The sequence below is a fragment of the Moschus berezovskii genome, chromosome 8, assembly GCF_049115385.1.
Source record: "Moschus berezovskii isolate FMDL1 chromosome 8, NW_MosBer_1.0, whole genome shotgun sequence".
Taxonomy (NCBI): domain Eukaryota; kingdom Metazoa; phylum Chordata; class Mammalia; order Artiodactyla; family Moschidae; genus Moschus; species Moschus berezovskii.
The window spans coordinates 103,091,655-103,102,123 of NC_142467.1; the positions used below are offsets into that span (position 1 = coordinate 103,091,655).

Below are 10,469 nucleotides of genomic sequence, written 5' to 3' on the forward strand. Positions count from 1 at the left end.
ATAAGGGACTCTCAAGAGTCTTCTCCAACACCACAGTTCAAAAGCATCGATTCTTTGGCGATCAGCTTTCTTCACAGTCCAACTCTCACATCCATACATGACCACGGGAAAAACCATTGCCTTGACTAGACGGACCTTGGTTGGCAAAGTAATGTCTCTGCTTTTTAATATACTATCAAGGTTGGTCATAACTTTCCTTCCAAGGAGCAAGTGTCTTTTAATTTCATGGCTGCAATCAGCATCTGCAGTGATTTTGGAGCCCCCAAAAATAAAGTCTGACACTGTTTCCACTGTTTTCCCATCTATTTCCCATGAAGGGATGGGACCAGATGCCATGATCTTTGTTTTCTGAATGCTGAGCTTCAAGCCAACCTTTTCACTCTCCTCTTTCACTTTCATCAAGAGGCTTTTGAGTTCCTCTTCACTTTCTGCCATAAGGGTAGTGTCATCTGCATATCTGAGGTTATTGATATTTCTCCCAGCAATCTTGATTCCAGCTTGTGCTTCTTCCAGCCCAGCGTTCCTCATGATGTACTCTGCATATAAGTTAAATAAGCAGGGTGACAATATACAACCTTGACGTACACCTTTTCCTATTTGGAACCAGTCTGTTGTTCCATGTCCAGTTCAGCCCAGGGGTATGCTCTGCTTTTTCTGGCAGATATGTGAAGTGTTAGCAAAATTTTATGGAAAAAATTGAAGGTAGTAACAAATAGTCAAAATGCAGGTATTCTTTAATTCTGGGTTCTTCAGTGTTGTCACAGTTGACATTCTGGACCACATTATTTGTGGTGGGATCTGTCCTGTGCATTCTGGGGTGTTCACAGAAACCCTGACCTTTATTGAGCCCTCAACGTTTCACAGCCATACAAGGCTCTGGACATTACTGTGGGGGACAAAATCATCCACAGAGACAGAGTTTGAATTTCATTACCATAGTTTTTGTAGCAATGATATACTAGCAATGGAGAAAACATAACTGATTCTAGATTTGACCACACAAAATTTGTATCAATTCACAATTCCCCTCAAATGCATCTATACCTAACAAGAAAACTGAGCGGTAAGTAATCAGTTGGTGAGAAACAACAACAACAAAAACCATCTTTAATTTGGAAAGAAATGCCTTCATTTCCCTTTATAGCTTTCCATAGCTAATACCCAATTTCTTTACCCCAGTTCATTAATAAGATATTTGGACCTGTTCTTCTTTTACTGGAAGCACTCTATGCCTTTTATTCCTCTTCTAGCTGGACCTTCATTCCTGTCGTTTTGCTTGCCGATTTCAGTGTCTACACTTCTCTTTTTGTTATTTATGTATTCATTTTACTTCTCCTTTTAGCCTCCTGATTTGCATTGATATTTTAAGCAAGGAAATGACACCAGTGATTGCCAAGCGCTCAGTTTGCCTGTGTTCGTTCTCAGGTGACGTAATGCAAACATTTTTGAATTTTATTTTATCTGCTACTTGTCTGCAGTGTCTTTTGACCACTTTGACTCACCTTCATGGAAACTGAGAGGAAGGTCCTTGTGTGGAAGTCTGAACCCCTTCCTGGATGGTTGATGGAGACCGAAGCTCTGCCTGCAGACGAGACAGCACGTGGGGGTTGAGTACTCAGACTTTGGATTCCGAAAGCAAATGCTTGTCTCCTCCACACCCAGGTTGTACAAGCTCAGGGATGCAGTCGAGGAGTTATTTACAGCTCTCTCTGTCTACACATTAGGTACATTCCCCTCTTGTTATTAATACAGTGACCTGTAAACACATGATATCCCTGTGGTTCTTGTTCTGGACAAAAAGGATGCGTTTTTATTCCCGCTGATTCTGTTCCCAGGAGACCAAGTTATGAGCAGTGTGAATTCAATTTTTATTAATTCTTGTCCATTAACTGTTCTCCTGCCAGGGGTCTAAACTCCCAGTGCCAGTGTTATCCCAACACCAGTGTTAAGTTCTCTCCAACAAGTGATACTGAGACGATTGTCTTGAATGGATCCCTTGGATGGTCAATGCATTGACTTTTTCTAAGGACACAGCCCATGATACTCTCAGAAAAGTTTTATTTCTCTCTTTATAAGAGGCACACCTCTGTTTGTTTAATGTAAACTATTGGGCAGTGCACACTCTGGTTTCCCTACTCTTCTGCTAAAGGACTCAAAAGTATTTATTTTCTGATGATTTTTCAAATTTTTGAGTTTGTTAGTTTACATATAAAACAATAAAGCTAGCTGATAAAATTAATTAGCTAATCATTATCCTTAAAATGAGAAGATTAACTTGGATTACCCTTGTTGCTATAAGCAATGGCAATGATTCTCTAAATGTGGAGGAGAGAAGAGGAAGAACTGGAGTCAGAGAGTGATCTGAAGATGCTGTGATGCTAACCTTGCAGATGGAAGAGGGACTATAACACAAGGAATGCAGATGCCCCTAGAAAGTCATCTAGGAAGGTAATACCTTCTTCCCTGGACTGTCCAGCTAGGTCTCAGTTTTAGCAGACATATTTTATTCAGTCCAATGTAAGGAATATCAGTGGCTGATCTTTAATTTTTTAAAGCAGTTAGTGTAATTTGTTATTGAGTTTAAACTTCTCAATTTAGTCATTTAGTTTTCCCTGGACAAAGATTGTGTGTGTGTGTGTGTGTGTGTGTGTGTGTGTGTGTGTGTGTGTGTTGGAACCCCACCTAATTTGAAGAAGAAAACTAGAGGCAGTTTGGAATATTTACTTTATTTGCAGATTCATTGAATTCCTCATTGCCTTATATAAATGTGGTTATATTTTGAAGACTTATGATAAGAAAAATAGTTCATATCAAAAGTAATGTCTTACATTGCATTTTAAATATTTTGTCTGAATGTTTACATTCCTTAAATTTCCATTTTACTAAAGACATTCATTATTTTCATGCCTTTACTCTTTAACATTCTATAAAGATTATTCTCAACATAATAGGTGAGACTATCTCTGTGTCTGTGTGATTGGACATGTATGTGTGTTTAAGATAAAATATATGCAAATAATGCACGTACATACACATACAACTCTTACCCGTAAATGTATTCTTTGGACTATACAAGTATTCTTGCAGTTTTCTCATAGCATTCCTCATAAAAATGATTTACTTTTCTCTATCACCTTCCAGAAGTAAAGAAAGAGGAACTTTGGGGATTGCATTTATAACATTTATATTTTGTTGTTGTTTAGTTGCTAAAGTTGTACCTGACTCTTTTGCAACCCTATCGACTGTAGATGGCCAGGCTTCACTGTCCATTGGATTTCCCAGACAAGAATACTAGAGTGGAATGCCATTTCCTTTTCCAGGGTATCTTTCTGAACCAGGGACCAAACCCTCTTCTCTTGCATTGGCAGGCAGATTCCTTTCTGTTGAGCCACCAGGGAAGGTCAACCATTACATAACATAGCAGACAAACTTATTGTACACCTTCTTAGGTTACATATAAATGTAGCCAGGCAGTATACACTCTAAACTTCTATGGCTTTTAAAATTCTTCAATTCACATACTTTAATGGGCACAGTTTATTGTTTTCAATTATGCTTTAACAAATTTATTAGAATTTTAAATTCTAGTGTGCACACCAGGGTAGGTAATGGAGCACAGACAAGTAAGTCACACCTAACAGGGTAAGAAACATCTCTTCCAACTGGGAAAAAGCAAAGTTTTACATGTGGATATTATAGTAGTCAAATTAAATTAAAGGAATTCACATTTAATAAACTCATTTCACCTGAAAATTGGAAGATTAGCCTTCATATATAAAAGGAATAAAATATTATTAGTTGGCTCAAGAAGAGCAGTAAGACCAGACACAACATCGCAGATGAGCTTTAGAAACATGCTAGAGAGATTCATGCTTGACTACAGACTCATGAGCCTGGAGGGCTACAGTCCATGGAGGTGGCAAGAATAGGATAGCACTTTGTGACTAAACAACAATAACAGACTCATGGAATCGCTGGAGAGATCAGAGCACCTCCCCACTGTATCACTTCATTTGACAATTAAGAGATTTTCTTAACAATTTTATTTCAGGAAGGTTTGTATGTTACAACATCTGACACAATAATCAAGCAGAACTGAGGACAATTTTAATAATCTGATTATACTAATTCTAGACTTTTGTTCTGATATTTGAAAGGAAGCATTCAAACTTACTTTATTATTCAAGTTCATTTCATAAAACTGTATGAAAAATGACTCCATTGCAGTCAGTCCCTTTGAGGTCATGTGGACAGGTTGGAAGGGCATGAAACTTAGCACAGCACTTGCGACCCTGAATCACATTCCTGAACAGGAACCCAAGCTTCTCATGAGTTATTGTTTGAATCTTAAGATAACATCTAATGGATGATATTGCTATTGTACATTTTCTGCCTCTGTAGTCTTTGTGACAAAATTATGAATAGTTGGATATATTTCATTTGGAGAAGTGAAAAAATACAGATTTTCTGGAAGCACTGGAAATGTTCAAACAGATACAAGGAAGCAAATTAATTTTTAAAAAGCTAAACGTAGCATTAGTCCTTCAGTTCAATGAATACACCTTACGAATAGACAGCGATGGTGCATATTTGAAAGAATACATTAACTCTCCGAAAAATAAGTGTGCTGTATAGTAATAAATGTGTGATCTAATACTTTGCTTCATCATACTTAAGATCAGTTCTCCTCTGAAACCATATTATATCCATCTATTCTCTCATATTTGTGTTTCCATGTAGATTATGCTTGGAGAGATGTACTTTAATGTCCATGATTTTCAGCAACTATGGTAGACACAGTGGACACAGGCTGTATAGAAGAATAAGATCCTAATGAGTATAAAAGTACCTTATATTAGTGAAAACAATGAGTATGGTAAAGTTTGGATTATCAGGAACAACAATTACACTGCACATGTGCCCGTGTGCTCAATCATGTCTGACTCTTTGCAACCCCATGGACTGTAACCTTTCAGGCTGCTCTGTCCATGGAATTTCCCAGGCAAGAATACTGGAGTAGGTTGCCATTTCCTTTTACAGGGGATCTTCCCAACCTGGGGATCAAAACTGAGTCTCCTGCATTGGCAGGCAGATTCTTTACCACTATGCCACCTGGGAAGCCTGGCAATTACCATAATGATATGCAAAGAATGACATTGAGAAAAGGGATAAAACAGCGGTCTCAGATTTTCTTCTTTAAGAACCTTACATAAATAGCTGTGGTTGCCAAGAAGAGTTTTTATCCTCCCCACAGAAGTAGCACAAATTATGACAATTCATTTAGGCAAATAAAATGAAAAATGTTCAGGATGATATAGTGCATATGAGAAGAAATTATTCTTAAGTGATCCATGTAGTTCCTTGAGATGAATGGAAATTTCCAAATACTTCACATCCAATATTGGGATTGCAATTGGTAGGGAGGAAAATAAAAAAGGAAAAAAAAATCTTGAATTTTATAGATATCACAAAACTTAAGAATGTGTTACATAAATTGTACAGAAAAGTTAGAAACAAAATATAAATTCCAAGAAAAATAGAAGAGACATTTTCTATCTCCATAAGTCTGACCAAATGAGGACAACACTGGGTTCAGGCTTTGAGTTTTGCTATCATGGGTACTTCTTAAACCCTAGGAAAATAGGATCTTTTATACTTAACTTTCCAAAGGACATTTTCAAACCTCTCTTTAAGTCTTTATTTCTCAGACTGTAGATGAAGGGGTTCATCATGGGGGTGACCACAGTGTACATCACCGAGGCTCTTGCGTTTGAGTGTAAACTGTGAATAGAAGCAGAGCTAAGGTACACACCCAAGCCTGTGTGAGAAAATAAGGAGACAACTGAGAGGTGAGATGCACAGGTGAAGAATGCTTTATACTTCCCCTGAGCTGATGAGATTCCATATATGGAGGACACTATCCTAGAGTAAGAGTAAAGGATACACGTGAGGGAACCGCCAGCCAGCAGCACAGCTCCAGAGTACATCACCACATTGCTGAGAAAGGTGTCAGAACTGGCAAGTTGGGTCATCTGATTGAGTTCACAGAAAAGGTGAGGGATTTCTAAGAAGATACAGAAGGACAGCTGCAGCACCACTGAGCTTTCTAACAAGGAATGCAGGACACTGATGACCCAAGACAGCAGCACCAGCAGTGCACAGAGCCGGGGCTCATGATGACCGTGTAGAGCAGGGGGCAGCAGATGGCCACGAAGCGGTCATAGGCCATCACAGTCAAGAGGAAGACATCCGGTCCTGAAAAAAGTAAGAAAAAGTATATCTGGGTGATGCAGCCTTCATAGGTGATAACTTGGCTCTGTGTCTGGATGTTCCACAGCATCTTTGGGATGGTGGTGGAGGTGAAGTAGATGTCTACAAAGGACAGGTTGCAGAGGAAGAAGTACATGGGGGTGTGGAGGTGGGGGTCTGCGCTGAGGGCCAGGATAGTGAGCAGATTTCCAAACACAGTGATCAGGTACATGGAGAGGAAAAGTCCAAATATGAGGGGCTGCAATTCTGATTCCTCTGAAAATCCCATAAGAAGAAATTCATTATTTCCTGTTAGGTTCCTTGGTGCCATGTGGTGAAGGCAACTATGAGAAAAGGGGAAAATAAAATGACTAATTTTCACATAAATGGGCATTACCACATTGTTGAAATTCTACCATTTATATTTCACCATAAAGATATTACTTTCAATATTCTGTTCATGGATTTCATGCACTCCTTGTGCCATCTCTAATTAGCAAATCGGTTCAAGTTTTTCCCAGAAAAACTATCAGAGTTTTTTCCAAGTTGTCAGATATTTTGCAGTTTTAATGTGACCTTCTCTCACATATTTGAGGATATAAATTGAATTGAGACAATGTACCAGGTACTATATATGCTATCTATGCAGGGAGCACACAGTGTTGAACAGCAAAAGCTCCTAACATCTGGCTTTAGTGACAGAAGACAAGAAAATAAAAGTTATATGGCATGTCATTTGCTATAGTTGTTATGAAGGAAAAGAAAGGAGGTAAAAGGCAGATGGGGAAGAGTGACATCTGTTGTATACACATGTTTATCAAGACCTGTAAACAAGGTGATAACTGGAAAGACCTCAAGGAAGAGAGAACCAGGGCCGTGAGTACACCTGGAAGGTGTGCTCCTGGTGAGGGGGCACTGAGTGTGAGACATATTATTCTGGACCCAGGTTCTACTTTTATAAGTACTTTTTATATCTCATTTATAAGTACTTTTTATATCTCATTCTCTTTTCTAATTGGGCTTTTATGTCCACCATTTAATGGTCAGCATTGACCCTTCATTATAGATTTCAATATGACCTTCTATTTTGAGTATCATAAATTAATACAGTCATAACTAATCAAGCAAACAAACAACTACAGAAATCATAGCTCTGGGTTAGTCTGCATTGGCTCTCAAGTGAACTCAGGTAAACATTCTTGCTTGCCATTCCCTTTGATCATATCCTGCAGTATTTCCTGGGCTCTTGCACTCACCTGGTTGGAATCTCTAAGAGGAACATTTGAACATAAATGTCAAAAATTCTGTTGGTTGGTTGATGATGGAGATAGGTGCTCAGTTTCTAGACAAGACAGAAGGATGGAGTGAATCATTGGTCCCCCAGCCAGAGTTATAACTCCACAAACAACAACCATGCACCATCCAGCCCAAGGATATGCAGGCGGAGGGATGCAGCAGAGGAGATATTAACAGCTCCCAGTGTCTGCTCATTAGGTACATTTCCCTCTCGGATCACCACCTCTAATAGCTGATTTCCCTGAGGGACAGTGGTCTGCTCATTGTCTGTGTCTAGGTGACAATGTTACAAGACAGATGAATTCAGTGTTTATTACTCCTTCCATGACCTCTTCTGTTTGCCTACGGGAATAAACCTTCAAGTTGCAGTGTGTGTGCTAAGTCACTTCAGTTGTGTCTGACCCTTTGCAACGCTATGGACTGTAGCACTTCATCCCAATTCTGAGTTCAAATTTCTCCAGAATCCCAGGCTGAGAATTCTGTCTTGATTAGGTCAGTAATCAAAGCATTGATCCTGCTACCTCTAGAAAATGACTATTACCATCTTCAAGCAGTGGGATCATTTTGTTCCTTTAATACAAAACCTTGGACAGTACACTGCTTCAATTCATAATTTTGCCAAAGCATGTGAAAATTTAATACTTACAGCACAAGTTAAGACTGGTTGTTCAGTCCCTCATTAAAATATTTGTTGATCATAGAAGACATTTTTGGATCATAACACCATATAGGGATTATATAATAATTTAATTTTAGTAAAGACCATTTTATGAGATGGCACTAGTATGAAATCCATATTTAGTTGCAGAAATGGACTCCATGGGAATTAGTCATCTACCAGTTATAATCTGAGTAAGGCATGGGACCTTTATTAGAATCTTGTCAGATAGTTTCCAGTTTTCAAACTCTGTACCAGTGGTTCTCAACCTGAAATGTCTTTGCCCTCAATAAAATTTGGCCTTGTCAGAAGGGATTCTGCTAAACAACTGCAATGTCCCCAGGATGTGTATGTGTGTGTGTGTGTGTGTGTGTGAGTGAAAAGTCGTTTCAACTGTATCTTTTTGACTCTATGGCCTGTAGCCCTCAAGACTCCTCTGTCCATGAGATTCTCCGGGTAAAAACACTGGAGTGGGCTGCCATTTCCTCCTCCAGGGCATCTTCCCAACCCAGGGACTGAACCCACATCTTTTATGTTTCCAGGACAGTACCACATAAAAATAATGACCCTGCTCCAAAATGTCAAGAGTGTGAAAATGAGTAATCCTATTCTAGACTAGCACTTTTCCTACTTCATTGTGCATATCAATCAACCTTTGCATGTATGCTAAGTCACTTCAGTCGTGTCAGAATCTTTGTGACCCTATAACCTGTAGTCCACCAGACTCCTCTGTCTATAGGCTTCTCCAGGCAAGAATACTGGAGTGGGTTGCCATGCCCTACCTCAAGGGTATCTTCCCAACCCAGGGAATGAACCTGCACCTCCTGCTGCTCCTGCATTGCAAGCATATTCTTTACCACTGAGTCACCAGGGAAACCCTCAATCAAATGCAGTTTCAGATTCTGCTCATTCCTGGTGAACCATGAGACTTTATTCTTCTAACAAGGTCCTGAGAGGCGCTGATGAAGCAGGTACTGGACTGTGGCCACTCTGAGAGTAAGCCAGGTTGTGGTTATGTTTTCGAGTCACATGTGCAGAGTTTTTCCACCAAAAAATATCTTTGCATGAAATTCTGAATGAATTTTTTGCTTGAAATATGTAATGAAAACTGTATTAATTCATTCCAGACTCGGTAATACTTTTTATGTACAATTCTTTTAAGGGCCCTTGAATCATACTGAATAATCTACTTGTGAAAAAATATGTGTAGTGTACATAATAAGGGCCTCCAAAAGATGTGATAATCTTTGAATATTATATATTATACCAGCAAGGGATGATTAAGGATGTAAGTAGAATAGAACTTCTAATGAGCTCAGCCAGCATTATGCAGGTGGGACTAATTTAATCACAGTGGTTCTCTAAATGTGGATGAGAAGTGTTGGAGTCACACAGGGACTTGAAAACTTGAAGCTGCTAGCTTTGAAGCTGCTACTATTACCCAAGCAATGCAGGTGGCTTCTAGAATCTGGAATAGGAGAGGAAGTGAATTACTACCTTGAGCCTCCAGGAGAAAGCCACCCATACTCATCTCATTATTTTAACTCAAAATAAACAATTTTAGACTTCTGATATCCAGAAACATGAGTATGAATTTGTTTTAAATCACTACCATAGTAATATTTTTAATGGCAGCAATAGGAACCTAATACAGATATATATCCAATAAAATTTTTTGTTACTTGTTGTCACCACCCTGTCTCTTAGATCTTCAAAACTTATTCATCTTCTAACTGGAAGTTTGGACCCTATGACTATCATTCCACCAAATCCCTCACACCCCCATTCTTGGAAATCGCCATTCTACTGTATATTTCTATAAATTTGGCCTTTTTAGATACCACATAGATGTGAGACAATGCAGTATTTAGTTTTCAGTGTCTAGATCATTCTTGTTAGCATGATGTCTTAAGTGTCCAGCCATCTTGTCACAGATGCCAGGATTTCCCTTTATTATGGTCAAATACATTCCAATATTTAGTTTTAAGTCAGTTATATGCAGAGTACATCATGAGGAATGCTGGGCTGGAAGAAGCACAAGCTGGAATCAAGATTGCCGGGAGAAATATCAATAATCTCAGATATGCAGATGACACTACCCTTATGGCAAAAAGTGAAGAGGAACTCAAAAGCCTCTTGATGAAAGTGAAAGAGGAGAGTGAAAGGTTGGCTTGAAGCTCAACATTCAGAAAACAAAGATCATGGCTTCTGGTTCCATCACTTCATGGGAAATAGATGGATAAACAGTGGAAACAGTGTCAGACTT

General features: G+C 38.9%; 1 pseudogene; it reads right to left on the minus strand.

Annotated features, from left to right (window-relative positions):
- Positions 1-5,612: 5,612 nt before the first annotated feature.
- Positions 5,613-6,580, minus strand: LOC148777173 (olfactory receptor 7A17-like; annotated as a pseudogene).
- Positions 6,581-10,469: the final 3,889 nt, after the last annotated feature.